Source organism: Netta rufina, assembly GCF_964035555.1.
Source record: "Netta rufina genome assembly, chromosome: 13".
NCBI lineage: Eukaryota > Metazoa > Chordata > Aves > Anseriformes > Anatidae > Netta > Netta rufina.
The window spans coordinates 1,019,784-1,036,953 of NC_140136.1; the positions used below are offsets into that span (position 1 = coordinate 1,019,784).

At 39.3% G+C, this 17,170-nt stretch overlaps 1 long non-coding RNA gene across 1 annotated transcript in view; it reads right to left on the reverse strand.

Moving 5' to 3' along the window:
• Positions 1 to 17,170, reverse strand: part of LOC311214342 — a 33,646-nt gene that overhangs the window by 15,121 nt on the left and 1,355 nt on the right. The gene's annotated exons all lie outside the window — the stretch shown is intronic.

Sequence of the window (17,170 nt, forward strand, 5' to 3'; positions counted from 1 at the left end):
GAAGAGAACATATACCACATTCAGTTCATCCTGAAGGACAAGCACTGACTGAGGGTTTGTGCAGATGGCAAAACCAAATTAGCAAATTATTTTGAATTTTGTATGTTGTTGTTTTCCTTATAATTCTCATAGAATAAAGAGCAATTATTTCCACAATATGTACCTTATGACAAAGAGGCCAGAGATCCAATGGAGAACCACAACAGAGTAAATACTCTGTTCTAAGATTTCACTATTATTCATATACAAAGGTTTAAAATAAGTAATTTGCAAAAATAACAACAAAAAATGAGGCATTGTCCACCAAGATTTTTGTATCCAATTCTTTAATAAACTTAACATACAAAAGAACATAATAGGATTTGTACTTTATAATAAGTAAAGGCTTTACAATCAGCTGTTAGGTTCTGTAGCACCAAAGTGCAAGATCCTGACTTGACACCTGCCATTTCAGGACAGCCTGATGACGTGCCAGGGGGATGCCCAGCATGAGCCGAGGGGATGTCCAGCACAAGCTGAAGCAGCACAAGAGGCACAAAGCACGGCTGGGACTGCTGCAGAGCATCCCAGGCTGCTGAGCCTCCACGCCACCACAAGACGAGTCTTCCTTTGCTTTAAAACAAAGCACCACAACCCAGCTTTCTGTCCAAGTGGGAGCTTGGGACCAGCAAAGCAGCCAGCACGGATACACGGGCTCCTTTTATCCCATCCCAGCTGTGACACGGCTATTGGGTTCCCATGAGACAAAGGCAAGGGAGAGGGACTTTAGAGAAAAACCCCTATCATTAGTCTGAAAACAGACTCATTCAAACTGGGCGCTCAGCTCATCTCCGTGACGGCAGTACTAATCACAGGGAAGTTACGCTCCCCACACAAAGTGAGGATTCTCCATCTCTGTATGTTTACAGATCAAGATTTGACTTCCTTTCTGAAAAACAGACTTTGATTAAAGATACATTTTTGAGCTCCGTGGCGGTAACACAGCCGCGAGCTAATGGTTTCTGAAATACGGGTCAGGCCAGTCTGGGGCAGCGAGAAGAAGAAAATTCTGCAGGTTCCAGACAACTAAGTGCTTCCCTGGAGAACTGAATTTCATCCTTCCCCTGGAGAGACTTCTGCAATTTTAAGCCACTTGGTTAAATCAGACTTGCCAGAGGTACTGAGTAATTGTATGTTCCATAGATGCTAACCTCCAGCCTGCTAACAGGGGGTGTCATCTGCAGTGTGCTGTGCGTTTTTAGAGACCAAGTTCATGGGATTTGTTTTTACACAGAGAACGCTCAACAATGCTAGATGCTTTGAGTCACACAGCCTAGATAATTTTCTATTCCATCTCTTGGAGATTCCCACTGAACCCTACTTCTGACATTTCCATAATTAGAAGTGTTTGACATTGCATATTTAATAACTTTTTTTTATTTAGCATTTTTGTGTGCAATTAATAACCTAGACTAAAAATAGTGTTTTTATATAAGTGTGTGTGTATATATATATATACTGCACTATGAAAACCAAAATATTTTTGGTATAGTATTTGATTTGAATATTTTATTGAGGTCATGCAGAGCACCTATGTCTTTATATGGATAACTAAAAGCAAAGAGAAATCTGTTGTGATAACATGCAAATAAGTATGGTGCATTCATACGAGACCAAACACTGAAGTAATAAAAAGGAAGGAAAACTACACAGCAGGACAGATATTTCCAGCATTAATGTAGCATTTACACCTGCTGTGCAGACACAAATCCTGTGTACATGAATTAACACTTGTTCTTATTTGTTTTCTCACCTTTTTTATAGAGCTGAAGCCCTATGTGTATCTTTACTTTCAGCTAATATTAAGAAATATCCATAGCTGAAAAGATTATTTCCATTTTTACCCATATGTGGAAAATGTGGTTATGTACAGTTCATGGGGGAAAAATTAAAAACTTATGCCAAAAAAAAAAAGAAATATCTGTTTGCCTCTCAGCCTTTTATCAGTAAAATACCTTGAAGGGGGGGGGGGGGGGGGGGGGGGGGGCAGCAGGGGAAGAAAAAACCTCATGTCCTCTGAATGCTCATCCAAACACCAGTAATAAGGACTAAATCAATTTAATAACATAACTTCTACACCTGCTAGTCCACCAAAGCTCAGCAGGGAGCTCCTGGACATGATGTCGGTGGAGACTGCTCTCTTATTTCTCATCTTAGTATTCTACATGAACATTCTTTTAAGATTAATATGCCTAAAAGCAGTCTTGCAAGTGCAATTGTGTCATGCATTTATTTTCATCATTATTCGTCTTGCAAGGTTTAACTAGTTTCTCGTAGATAAGATTTCTAGAATATATTTATATTTTCATAATAGCATGATATATTTTAATGTCAAATTAAACACCACAAAAGGAGATTTAAAAAAAAAAAAAAAAAAAAAAAAAAGAAAGAAAGAAAGAAAGAAAAGAAATCTAGACATGACAAAGAAAGGCAGAGTATTGCCAAGCCCACAATCATCACAGCAAACCTAGAAGAGATGACTGAACAACAGATCAAAGGGTGATCCATTGCCCTCTTCTGCTTAATTTGTGCCACTCAGGCAACAAAAAGGAGGCAAACTCCATTCAGTTTTCTCCACTATGAAAGTCTCCTTAGGAAAGGCACAACAGAAAAATCTATTCTCTCCGTCCCTGGACGGCAAAGGGAAACCAGAGCTCAGCCACTTGGAAGTTGTACCCACACAGAGAACTGCAGCCGCACTGATGGCACTGCTTGGTGCACTGGGTGTAAGGACCTCGGATGCAGCTGAAAACATGCCAGTGTTTAAGTTGTAATATTTCAGCCATATACCTTCTTGTTAAGCGAATTCACTCTAAAGTATATTAGGTTCAGATTAAGGCCTCTCCTCTTTTCTCCTGCTTTCCCTCCCCAGTCCCAGCTAAATTCCTGGTACCTTTCTTTCGTGTGTATATCCAGCCATAAGATTAAAGACAGTTTTAGGAAAGCACACCTTTCAGATCTTGCCTTCAGGCATTCCTTGTTTCTTCTGACTCATCTTCACAAACAATGATCGCCGTCTTCTATTGTTTAGACTTATAACTTGGCCATTACCCAAGTTTCATTTTTCTTTCTCTTCCTTCCATCAGATCTAACTTATTGCTTTTTCCTGCCTGACATTATTAGGACATGACTTTTCCTTTTCATCCAGCTAAATGCCTTGACCAAGTCTTCATCATATAACATCATAACTCCTACAACGTCCTTCTCTACAGATTTGATAAATGCAACCTCGCTCAAATTTTACTCATTTAAAAGGTTGCCTCAAGAATCATTATCTTGACTCTTTTTTTTTTTTTTAAATATGAGAAATCCATCTTTGTAGTTCTGCCTATTGTTTATCCTCTTTACAACACAAGGGAAAAAAAAATGCATCTTCATTTTCAAGGTAGTTCACCACTTACAGAATTAGGAGTTTATAAAGGACCTTGCCTTTTGTTGTTATTGTTGTTCACTGTTGATATCTTCATCTTAACTTCACCTAAGCTGTTTGCCATCTCATTTCAAAGCAGGATATATTCGCCCTCTCCTCTGACACAGCTGTTGCGTAGCAGCATCACAAATAACAGGTGTACCTCATACTCCCCCTTCAGACTGAGCCCCCCCTGTCCTAATGCTTGTAATAACTCCACCATGGACAGGTGAGGTGCATGCAGCCTTTGCTCATGTTCCTGCTAGCACCATCCCACCATCTCCCTCTGCCCATTGTTCCTGCAGCGCCTGCTGTTCAGGGGAATTGCTCTGGTTTATGGCTGCACAGCAGCAGGGTCCCAGCCCCTCACCAGGGTGTCTGCGTGCCAGCAGGGTACACGCAGGGAGGAAAAAAACTCGGAATAAATTTAGGAGGAGAAAAATTTTTTGCCAGTGAGTGCATTAGTGAACATACAATGCAGTAATACAGGAGTGCCACAAGGAACTTCCGTAACAGATAATTCCGTCTTTCTGCAGTCTGACACAAAGCAGAAATAATTAGGGTGATAAAGTCGAAGCAGCCCTAGTAAATTCAGCTAAATCTGGTATCAACACAGTTGGGATACTTATTTGCATGTTTAAATTACTCAAGTGACTAATTTTATAATTTCCTTTTCAATTGCTGAATGCCTTACTTTTAACATTAGCCCCCTGAGAAGCAGAGGCAGAGTGCATGGTGCTGTTAAAGTTAAAAAACTTGTTATACTTCAGAAGATTATCATAATATTGCATACATTATTTCTTACTTAATAAAAAATTAATTGTGCATATAATTTGATCATTTAATGTCAATACATTGTTATATAATTCTAGAATGCATTAATTTGTGTGGTTTTTTTTTTTATTATTATTGTAAAATAAGTTATATTCATCAAAGTTTCTGTGAATAAACGTTCTTATTAGAACTCCAAATTTTGCACCATTTTGTCTGCAGTCTTCCGAAATGGGACGATACTCATACCCATGGAAATCAGGCCCCTTTATTGTTATTAAGTGTCCTTAAATCCAAGCTCCTGCATTTGTCACAGAAGATGCAGAACACCAAGACACACAACCTAGCTTCATGGAGTTCTGTTCTTTGGGTATATCTTCAACACAAAGACAAGAAACAACCATAGAAAGCCATGACATCAAGGAGCAACATTTGGCTGCCACTGGAGGTGAAATTCTTCTCTACTCCTCTTCTGTTGGTGTGTAGTTTCTCAGAGAAAGCCAAATCTCTGGAAACCATTATAAACAGTGATCATAGTAAAACAGGACCTGTTTTCTGCAAAAGCTGACTCATTATGACCTTCTAAAATGCCAGATTCCATGTGCTGTGCCAAAAAGCCAAGTTCAACATTGTCTGTGTATTTCCTCACACAGGGACACAAACGTAGCAATAGGAAGGACTCAGTTCACTGCATGGGCAACGGTGATTTGCTTGCTGTTTACAAACTAGATAAGGACTGAGTCCCACTGGTAAGGACACTCACCATAATCCTCATTTCTCTGAGGCCTCTACAATACATGGATTTCAGGAAAATAAATAAATAAATAAATAAAAATATGGCAAATTTTACTAATAACCTGAATCGATCCTCAAATGACTGTGGGTTTCAGACATTCGCCTCCTTGCATCAATTGCAGGTTTGCAACACTGACCTTGTCAGTTCAGCGTGCCCTTCAATATACACAGATGCTATGTGTAGATTTTAATAACAGACTGCAAATGGACATGGAAAACATCTTTAAAAGCATTTGGAAAAACCCATTTTGTTACATCATTGCCAATTACTGTCTCTGGCAAACTAGCCTCTCGACTGGTTTGTTGATGTGCAATCTGGTTTTCCATATCCTGAGGGGAAACAGTGATCTTAGGAAGTTCCTAATGAAAGTAAACCTCACTCAACAGGATCACGCAAATGACAAATTAGTTATCTTCTGTAGAAATCACAAAATATTTTCTAATGTGTACTACTGACACATTATTTCTTTCCTGTTTTCTAATGTGTCTCTCTGTGGACCTCAAAGTCTCCAAAGACAACAGAAAACCCACTGCTATCACTTCTCTCTCTCATATGGCCCACAGCTGCCCTGCAGACTTAACACCCATCTACCTTCCACCGAGCACTCATTACTTCTGGTGATGGTGCTTCGTATTTGTGTGATGCACCCAGAGACGCTAGGTAGAATTCATGGCTTCCCGCTACCAGGAGCAGTTATCTGCTCAGTTAAATTTTACTCCAGGTAAATTAAGCAGCCAAGTAGCAATAGGCTACATAAAAACAAAATGTTAGAAGCAGTCATCCATAACTTCTGCTTCATTATATTCTTCTTTGGCTCTCCCATTCTTTATTTCATTTTTTTTTCCTCTAGTTTCTGTAGCCAAATACAATGCCAAGGTTTTCAGAAAGTCTGTTTCTGCTAAATTCATTTTTACCCTATTCTTCTAGAGCTCAGTAAGGCACTATCTGAGTATAGCAGCGACATAAAAATTCAACAGCCTAGATATTTTACAGTGCTGACATTCCATCCCTTTGAAAACAAAACAAAAGCAATGCCCATTCCTCCACAAACAATGAGCAGCACAATTCCTGCCACAATATGCCCAACAGCATGTCATATTAAAGTGTTTTATCAAAAGGTTTGATCGAGAGCAATTATGTCACTAAAGGAAGAATACCAGATGTGTTTTTCCATTGAAAAAAAAAAAAAAATCAAGTCTTAATAAATTTCCACCTTTACACAGGTATTAAAGCCATTAAAACATATACACATCTGACATTAGCTTTCTGTATTCAGAGACTAAGAGGTTATTTTTCTTGCATGAAAACAAACCACTTTGCACAGTACTGTACTAACTTCCTTGTGCAAAGGTCAAAAAAGTACATACAGCAACCACCTGAAGTTTGCTTATAAGAAAACTGCCTTTAAAATCTTGTAATCTATGCAATCCTAATGTAACATACAGATGACCTTACAAAGCTTCTCTATCTTCCATAAATTTAAATTAATTGTATCATTTTATTTAAGTTCCCAACTTGCTGTGGTATATTAGCATATTAAAATTAACTCTGCAGGCTGTAATCACTTTACCTTAATAAACCAACTTACCAAGACAAATTTGATAAAATTATAGTACCCCCTTGTGGTGTTACCTTCATACCCCAGTAGAACATTTCTTATTATTATATTCTAAAAAATCTTCTTCTATCAAGCTCAGTGGATAACTAATTAACCTTTTCCAGAATCCAATAAGAGCAAAGGGAAATTAAAAGGACTATCACCAGAATCTGAGAATGGATGAGCTAGGACGACATTTTTCCATAAGCCAAGAAAGCAATATTTCGAAAACCTTATGCATTTTCCATCAACAAAGACAGCATATAATGCTTTAATATGAAAAGAGCACGTGAGTAATTGTCTCCATGATGCACCACCAGAAAAGATTTTATTTTTTTTTTAATGGAAAGCAATCAGTTTATCAGTTACAAAAGTAATCTAAAAGTTCACCATTCGGTGATTATATCTCACCTGGTACAATGTTTTCCCTCACTAAATTTAAATGACTATGACTTTGATCCAAGAGGTCCTCTCTGCAGAACTCTTCAGTCTTCTGTCCTCTTAATATTTATTACACACACACATAAACCGATCACCTTTTACCTCAATAGACTCCTGTGAAAACAAGCAAACATATAAACAAAAAAGTAACCAGATATTCTCAAAATGGGACAAAGGAAAAGTGTAGTCTGTATGCTCTAGTCTTTCTACACTGATTCTGAAGAGGTGTGGAATGTCTTGAGGTTACAATTTCACTCTCTCTTAGAAGTAGCATTTAAACGGGACAGATTTATATACTATCTATGATATCTATGAAAAATGTGCAGACTAACAGCCATACGGCCAATTAGATTTACCTTTAGAGGAGAGGTCCCAGCACCTAGCTGCTCACATCACCTGGACAGCACCATTTATAACAGTGGCAGGGTAATTCCAAAAATATTAAGCATAAAGAAGTTCTTTAGATGCCATGTATTTTGACTTTTTTATGTATTTATACAAAAAAAAAAAAAAAAAAAAAAAAAAAAGGCTGTTTTACCTACTTGGGAAACGTAGCAAATGATATCAATTTGTCCACACAATTGTCCACAGCCTGTCGCAGGTAGGATGTCACAGAAGTTATTGAACATCTGAGAAGTATTCCCTGCACCTGGCATGAATTGCTGCCGCTAGCAGCAAACGAGACTGTCTGACACATGTGGAAAGGGTCCCTGTACATTTTCAGTAACGTGTGCATTTTGATAACCCCAGCAACAAGGCGGACTCAGGTATTCAGCTGGCTGGAGGCAGCGAGGTTTGGGCGCACCCACCGGGGGGCACCGGGAGGGGGCACGGGGCAGATGCGGGCACAGGCCCACGTTGGCCGTAGCTAGGCAGGGAAGTCATCCTTCTAGAGACGGCAAGGAAAATGAGCACGACATTCCTATCATAGACGTTTCGTCTCAACATAATTAACGCAGCACAACATTAAGAACAACAGTAAATTTGGTCTATAAAGCGCAGACCTAGGCGGTACAGGATTTATAACCGCTTGAGTCTTGAAATAAAGTAAATACATTTTAAGTTCCTGATAGTTATGGAAACAGTTTTGAAAGATTGTAATGCAGTACCAATAAAGCTTTTGTAAACACTATCCTAAAATATGTGTTTTCTCTAAAAGAAAATAGTTGCCATAGGAGGGTTTTTTTTTATTTTTTTTCCATATTTTTACCTATCAGGCTTCCAGAGAAATGGTAGAAAAACAGTTTGTTCTTCTGAAAGAATATGTGTTTATCTGTTATTCTCAAACTGTGACAAATGGGGTATTGGGACCAGCAGAGGTGGTAAAGTGTCCTATTAAAAAGCACCAGTACAAATATGAGAGAGAAACTGTCACTGGCAGCATGTGAAGCAGCACTCCCCAACCTCTGCTGGACCCTGCTCCTTCCCCAGGGACACCTGCTCCCATAAAAAGAAGCCATTTAAAGCAAATCTGTGCTTCCTCAGTCCAATGAAATAATTTTGACGCTCTTTAAACAAGAATAATTACATTATTACTACCAGCATTTCTCAAACATGTCCAATACAAGAATTTCAAAACACTACACTTGAGTCACTAATTTTTCATTTTCTAAATGAAACAGCTATCAAAACAAAAGAGTGATTTTGTCTAAACCATTCATAAATGAAGCAGTAGAAGAACAAGACATAAACGCTGAGTGATCAACTTTATCCTGTTAAAGCCCCTTCAAGGCTGATTTACTTCCTCCTTCATAGCATCTTGGCCTTGGTGTCACAGGAATTCAGGGGACTCCAGGTGCCTTACACTCCTTTCGTCTTTAAATATTCGCAGGCCTTGGGGACAGCTGAACCTACACTTGGCACAGGCAGCTGATTGAGAGGAGACCTTTGCAGATGAACTAGGACGAGTCTTCAAATTCAACTTCCCCCTAAGTCCAGTCTTAGGACAGGAAAGGAGCTTGGAGATGAGCACAGCAGCTGGGCCACAGAGGCTGACAGAGCTATTGGGCTTGGTTATCACCGTGCTTCTGTAACATTTCGCTTGTAGGAGAGTCTTCCACTGCCCAAGGTGCCCAGGTGCCTTGGTAATCTGCCTTGAACAGGACATGAAAGGTGCCCTGAGACAGACTAAAGAGGGATGTCTTTGGTGGGATTGTATACCACGTTTAGGGCAAAAAGGTGTTGACAGGACCATTTTAAATCTGGGTAACTCTTGGGGTATTAGGGTCAGAAAGTCTTCCCATCGGTGCCCATTTTCTACTAAGTGCTGTTTCATCGCCCTGTGAGCCTAGCCCTAGTTCCCTTTAGTTTATTTCCGATGTGGCTTGTGTAACCTCCACAGGACCAGAGACGGAGGCTCTCAGACCTGGAATTTCTGGAAGATTTTTACTGGCAGTAAGCACCTGGGGTTTTGGCCATAGCTGCTCCCATGAGGGCAGCAAAGCGATTTGCTCCTCACAACAGTAATTCAGTGTCCTTGAAGTGGCTTCAGTTTGTGACACTTGACTGATCTTTGCCCTCCTGAATTTGGTGGCCGCAGCTCCCAAACTGCACACACAGACCTCCGAGACCGCCAAGGGCATGGGGTAGGCTCAGGAGCCTGCTCGCGTGGCAATTCAGCCAGGGAGCCTGGGCCAGTCTTTGTGAACAACCTCACACGGCAGCCTAGACACGGCTGTTAATTCCCAACTCTTTTAATCTCATCACCTACCAAGTGCAACACATTATCTTCCATTATGATAGAAGTAAGCAAAAAATTAATTAACCTCCACTCTCCATGAGAAATGAAGCTTTATATAGACAAAATCACGCACATTCGTGATATTTGATTACAGGCTAAGGAGAGAAAAAAAAAAAAAAAAAAAGAGAAAGTCTGAATGAAATACGCTTAAAGAGATTTTATTCAGGCAAGAGAGGACCTTCTGCTTAACATACGCAAGCTATTAGAAATTTCTCAACCAAATCATATGGAAGTGCATATACGGTACATGTTAATTCTTCTTACAGAAGCAATGATGGAAGGATCCTGGCTTCAGAATGGACTGTTTTAATTCTGCTTCAGCTCTCAATTCTGCCTTTCATTTTCCTACTGACTTTCTGAAATTCCGTGGAAAGACATTGTTGTTAAACAGCAGTGAGTGTTATTCTCACAGCAGTGTACACTAATAATAATTCAGTGCGGTGTCATGGAAGGCTGTGAGCTCTTAGCTGAATGTATTTGAAAAATAAAGTTTGGTTTTTTTCTCAGAGATCTTTACTTAAGTCAGCATGGAACTCTTGTAAAAGATAACTACCAATAAGTCACAACTACCCAAGGAACAGCCTTTTTATTTTATTTTTTTATTCGTTGCTCACCATGACAACATAATAAATGAGCCCTGAGAGACTAGAAGTGCATAACTATTTAAAATTTTGTATTTTATCTTTCATTGTATGCTTCCAGACATAACATTCATGATCTATTTTTTTTAACCCTCTTCAGTGTCTCCAAGTAAAATACTCCAATTTTCAACTGCAATATACAGTAATCAGAAATACATCTTCACTGTGATTCTAGATAACAGTTTACAAAACCAGTCTTATAGTATTTTTGTGATTCATTAATAATTACTTGCTCGCGTAAAAGGAAAGCAACAAGCCAACACAGCTTCAACATCTGCTTTTTCAATTTTTGTTTTGAGTTCTGTTGGATGTCTCTGTATTCTTTCATACATGACTAATAGGAAAGATACAAGACTAATAGGAAACATAACTGAAACTTCACTTATGGTTGGTTTCAGTTAACAGATGGTCTTTAAACTATCCAACATAAAAGCATTCATTTCAGAAAAACTGACCCCAAAACTGCTTCATAAAATAAAAAGTATTTCAATTTTTTTTCCAGAGCTTTAGGATCTTTCAAGACACTACAGTATAAGAGGCCCCAGGGTTTAAAAAAAAAAATTATAATTCCTGACTTTAAATATCAGAGACTAAAGGCTTTACGATACGATAAGTATCAGAAGTAACATACACAGCTATACAGAAAGGTGGGCCTCCTAGACTAAGTCTGTTCTTGCTAAATTTCAAGTGCCAACATAAAATTACAGCAAAGAGATCTGCAAAATCCCTCTGCTACAGATGATTGCCATGATAGGTCAACCAAAGCCTTAGTTTTCCATACGCTAATAGAGCAGTTATGGTGGGGTCTTCTGGCTGCTGTAATAGCTGCTTCCTTCTGGTTAAATAACTACTATGTCAGCCACCAAAATAAAAATAATAATAATAATAATTTCTTGGCAATATGCTTTCGGGGAATATGAACTAGAGTGATCATAATCTGAGTCCTATTTCCAAACTATTTAATGTAGCATACAGTGAATGAAGAATTATCCCACACACACCTTGCACAGTTGAAGACTGTTTAGGATCGATAGGAAGGCTTGGCAAGATTTGTGCTGCTCCACATTTCTCAGTCCAAAAGCACCACTGTACGTCTGGCTCGTTTTAATACTCATCAACAAATCGGCTGCTGACCACGGTCAAAGAAAGTCTAGTAGGGCAGACGCACCTTGGTCCTTGTGCTCGGTGCTTTTGCTCAGATAGCAGCACCATAGAGAGCAACGTGGTGACTTTGCTACACGAGCAGTCTGCTTACAACATGGCTTTTCTTAAAAGCCTATCTACAAAAGAAACCAAGAATAAAACCAAAGAAACAGCTATTGTCCAAAATGCCTTGCAAGCCCATCCATCATGCTTTGCATAACTTGGGGACAAATGGGGACTACTGCAGCACTGCTGTTGCTGTAAGAGCACCAGAGCGTGGTGCCAATTTAAATATAAACAAGGTTTAATGCCTCTGTCTTTTTCAGACTCACTCTTAGATGTGTTCTGACAGCAGCCCAACTGAAGCCAACACATCAGAAGGACCTCCACTTTGTTTTAGGTCAAGAATTAAGGATTATTTTATTCAAAGTTATATTAGCAAGTACTTTACGTAGGTCTGTGCTGCTACTCGCATTTTGAGGCTGCCCATGCAGCAACACTGGACAGCTGCGCATCGCTGGACTTCGCCGATTGTCCGATTCCTCTTTCCCTGGAAGAGACTGAAGGTGGCAGCACTTTCATGGAACAAACAGAATTGACTTTTATATACATACCTATGTACATACACACACACGTCTGGACACAGTTTGCTTATGGCCAGATTCTGAGCCCCTTGCTCACTTGCAATAGGTATTTACTCTTGCAAGGTGTCCCACACAGCTCTGTCTGCTAACAGAGGGTCCGTACAAGCTATCAATATTTTGGTCTAGACAGGGAAATAATTTTTGCTATCTGCTCACATTAAAGAACAGCCTTCAAAAAGTCACTCAGACACAAGTTTAGAAACAGATGAAGCAACTGAAGCACAACTGAAGCAAAATAGCAATATGCCCTAAAAGCATGGCTCTTAATTTTAAATTATTGCCTAATCAGATTTCCTTCAGCTTTGCAGAGAGGTATATGATCACTTAAAAAAAAAAAAAAAAAAAAAAAAAAAAAAAACTCTACTTTTAAAAGTGCTATGAAAAAGAAATCTTACAAAAATTAGCATTGGAGAAAGAGTTAGCAAATAAACCAAAGTTGAAAGTAAGTTTCTTTCCTTCAGAAAGTCTGTTTTTCCAGATGCATCATCGGCATCTGCATGTTAGCAATTTTTCATTATTTATAAATGGAGTATTACAGGAACACAGCCAAACTACAAGCCAAGAAGTCCAACACACACATTTTTAAAAATAGGGAATGTGTCTTGGTTATAGAACAAAAGAACTCATTTTATCACTTGGCTTTACCGCTTGAGAAAATGGCTCCTGGTGTGCTGAACTCCATGATAAATGTGCCCCCTCTAGATCTTTATTGCCCTTGTAAATCAAAGGACTGACAGCAGTTAATAAGAAAGCTTTTGAGTGGTTTTGAAGTTTTGCTTTGTACAAATAAAATCTCATATTAAAGAATTTGCTAGTCCTCAAGGTGTGGAAAAATGAGTATGACTGGAACCTGTTGTGCTTTTTTTTTTTTTTTAAACTGTTTCCACTGTTTTCCAAAAAAAAAAAAAAAATCATTTTGTAGCAGAAGCAGCAGAATACAATAAGTAATTTGTGCTCTATTGAAATACAAAAATTAGAGTTGGTGATTTAGTTATTAACTTTTTTTTTTTTTTTTTTTGGCATTTCTATATCCTCTGATTTCTGGATGGAACAACAAAATCTTAAGTATAGAGTGTAAAACAGGAAGGGTTTTTCCAAAGCTTCATATTAGATGTTGACAGCTCTTCTACGAGCCGTCCTTACCTGAAGAAAGGGCCTATTCTACATCCAAAAATTATTGGTCAAAATTCCACTACGATACTGGTTTTGGAAGGATAAGGATCATTTCAGTTACCAGCTAACCCACAGGTATGGACAGAATTTTTTTAATTCACTGACAACTGCAGTGCTTACAGATGGCCAAATTATGGTTAAGTAGCATGAGTTTTACAAATCTACCTTTTGGTCAAGCACCAGTACTTTACAGGGAAACAAATAAATGACTACAGCACAAATAGTTAAAGATCAGAATGCAAAGAAATGAACAGAACAATTTATAATTACAGATTTGAAAGTTTACTTTAAGAAATTATGTTCTAGAACACAGACTTGGAAAAAAAATGTTTATTGCTCCAATTTAGAGGTCTTCAGAAGCAAACTGATACATATTTTGAAGTTTGGGTAAGTACATTCTTCATGGCATCATGCATTGAGCATACAGCATCAGCATTTTACTGAATTACGGTTTAACCAAAACAAATTAGAACTAATGTTGTGGTGGCTTTGTTTTCCTTCCATGACTTGCATTATCCCTATTCAATTCCAGGCAGCATCATTCTTCCTAAAACAGTTAAAGGCACAGTCTGGTCGAGGAAATCTTAACAGGTAGCTGCAGTTATTTGGACAAAGCTACACTTACTTATAGCGAAATAAATATTTCCTGTTTGAACCCGTAGCATAAAGGTATTGTGACAAACTATGGACAGGTCTAAAGAAAGCTTCGCTCTTCCCTAGTAGATTTTTAACACATTTTAAAAGGCATCTCAATGAAAACATATTCTAGTCTTTTTAAATATATTTCCCCCTTCTTCATCTATGTAGAAAAAAGTAAAGACTTTATTTAAAAATGAAGAAAAATAGTATTAAGGGAACACATTAGCAAGTGTCATTTAGGATTAGGATCCAAAGCATCAGGCATCAATACGTCCCAGCTGCGTGGATCTGTTGCAGCCACAGTCCCACGGATGTCACTTATCACTAGCAGGCACTGGAGAGCTACAGAGAAAAAGCAAATCAGGCTGGAGCATTTCTGCCTTCCACAGGACTTGCCCTCCTCTTACCCGCAGCCTACCCTCTTTTTGCTGAAAACTTCCCTCACACGCTCTGCCCTTTAGGTGGGTAGAGAAGTGGGTCCCTGGGAGAGGCTCCGAGGCACAGGTAACCAAACCCTTCCCAAGGAGAGGCTACCGATCGACAAAGAGCAGCATCTTGTCTTCTCAGACACGATGGAAAAATACACAAAGCAGGCGGTAAGTTGGGAGGTTGCAGGCTATTAAGCAGTCATCCAAGGCTCCATTCACGTGCTCGATGAACTGAGGTTGTTAACTGCAGCATGCTGGTGTTTTCATTTAAAGCACTGTTACGTTTCTAACTCTCACAGCTGGAAAGAACACCTAGAAATACAAACTGAACGTACTCAGTAAACGTATGCCTTCCCTGGTCTATACACAATCAGATGCTTCTGTGATTCCACTGGCAGAATTATCTCCTATTGTTCCCCCACCACAACTATTACAAATTCACACTGCTCCCCTTCACCAATACTGCCAGATTGAAAGGAGAAAGCAAGGGACACAACCATTAAGTGTCCCTCTGCCACATTCCTGTGGTCTTGTAGGCCAGCAGTAGTTAAATTAGAAAGCAGCTGGCAAGCAGAGACTCCGTAACGCCATGGCTGATGGCTGCCCAGAGAACGTCACTAGTCTAACAAGCACCTAGGCGTGAACATGACACAGGACATTTTATAGAAATAGAAAGCAAGTTTCTGAAACATCTAAACACTTCGCAGTTAAAAAACAAATACCAGTTCCTGATGGAAGGTCCAACAATCCTGGTCCCCAGGGTTGGAAAAGAGGCCAGGACATGACAAAAGGCATAGAAAAGACTGAGGATCTCAGCACCAACAGTTTTCATCCTGCTAGTGACACAGCAGCTGACAGCAGCAGAGCTTGGTTTGGAAAAGCCTACAGAGGCATCGTTCTGTGTGACAGTAAGAACTTGAGCAGAGTTAACGACACCTAACAAATTAAAAGGAAGAGAATTAGGGCAAAAAATGAATTCCGAATGAAGTGAATTCAGAACAGAGTTGCAGGTCGTGCCGTTCAAGACAGTGTGCAATTTTCTGCTGATGAACTTTCTTTCAAAATGCACAGTCACCACTGACACTAACGGAACCGATAATAGGATGGCGAGCCAAAACACAGCAGAGGTCTCCCCCACAGACAGCACGATGCATCTGGGACGGTGACTTCCCCCTTGAGGTTATCAAAGCCATTATTCAAGGCAGGCCAGAGGTCAGTTTAGCATTAAAAGTCAAATTCATGATTACACAGCTGTTTTATGACAACTTATTCTTCTAATTTTTCAATTCAGAGTACTGTTCTTAAACCTCTGCAAAGTTGTCCATACCCTAAAAAATAAAAATAAAGGAAAAGAAAGGAGAAGAGAAGTAAAGCCCAACAACTAACAACTGAATCATTTGTTCTGGAGGGGAGGAACCTCTCCGCTCCAGGTCAGTTGCCAGGTGCTCGCTTACAGGAGAACGTCTCTAAACTTTGAACTTCAGCTCAGCAATCATGAGCCAAATCATAAATAAGTATTGATGTTTGCCACTCTACGGTTAAATTACATCAGGCATCAATGCAATCAACTCATTAGCCGTTTTTTATTGAGCACCAACATTCATTACTTACTTTTCAATTCTTTGATTAAGCAACATATTGCCTGTATTCCCAGTCTACATCTACCAGCTGATTAGCTCAATAATACTGATAATCTTCTCAAGTCAAAAGAGCTGGGAAGGGAAGTAACTGAAATCCCTATGAGCAGACTCAATTTACTCCTTTTGTGTATAACATCAATACACTAAACTACCAGCAATACAATCCAGCAAATGAAACTTCAAATGCACTAAGTTAGAGAGTAATTTTAACAAAAAGTCACAGCAGGTCATTAAAATGCCCCTTAATTGTCTCTAGATCATACTCTGTTATCCTTCAACAACCTTCCTGGCATGCTGAGATTTTAAATCTCTTCTGACTGATGTAAGACCCAAGAACAGAATTGAAGCGTGATTGTCACATACGGAGTCTGAATGCCAAAGGTCAGAACAGCTTACTGGTATGCTGGCCCGCTGCTCCAAATTTTATATCTTTTCTGTCCCTCGGTTATTGCCTGACATGATTTAACAACTGTAATTCCTTATTTAACGATGTCAAAGGTTTTTAGGAAATTGACTGTATTTCACCAACGATATATTTCTTCTTGATTACAGAGTGGTTAAAATGATTTTAAACCAAGACAGCAAAATAAAGCAGTAATAAAATCAATAAAAGGTGCTTAAAACATTCCTTCTATTAGGTAATGGCATTTAAAATATCCGTAGCTTGTAATGGCACTTAGGATATGCCCAAAAATCAATGAGCTAAATTACTTATTGAACTAGTTAATTTGAACATTGAGTTTTATATGTATATTGATAAAACAAGCTACAAGAACGCCGCCTAGCTTTGAATTCCACGGTCAGACGTCTCCCTCTGCTGGAAGGAGCCCCTCAAAGCACCGCCGGATTTTTATTTTTCAGACAAAACCGGCACTAGAGGACGCAACGCCTGGAAGACGCCACAAGAGGCCTCAGCTTCGCCCACAGTGCGACTGAAATCGCGATCGTCGCAGCTGCGAGGTGTCGGGATACGGAACAGCAGCACAGAGCCTGGGGCCTCACCCGGCACTGCCACACTGCTCACACCTCAAAAAACGTGTCCTATGGGGAAAGCGTGGAAAGAAGGAAT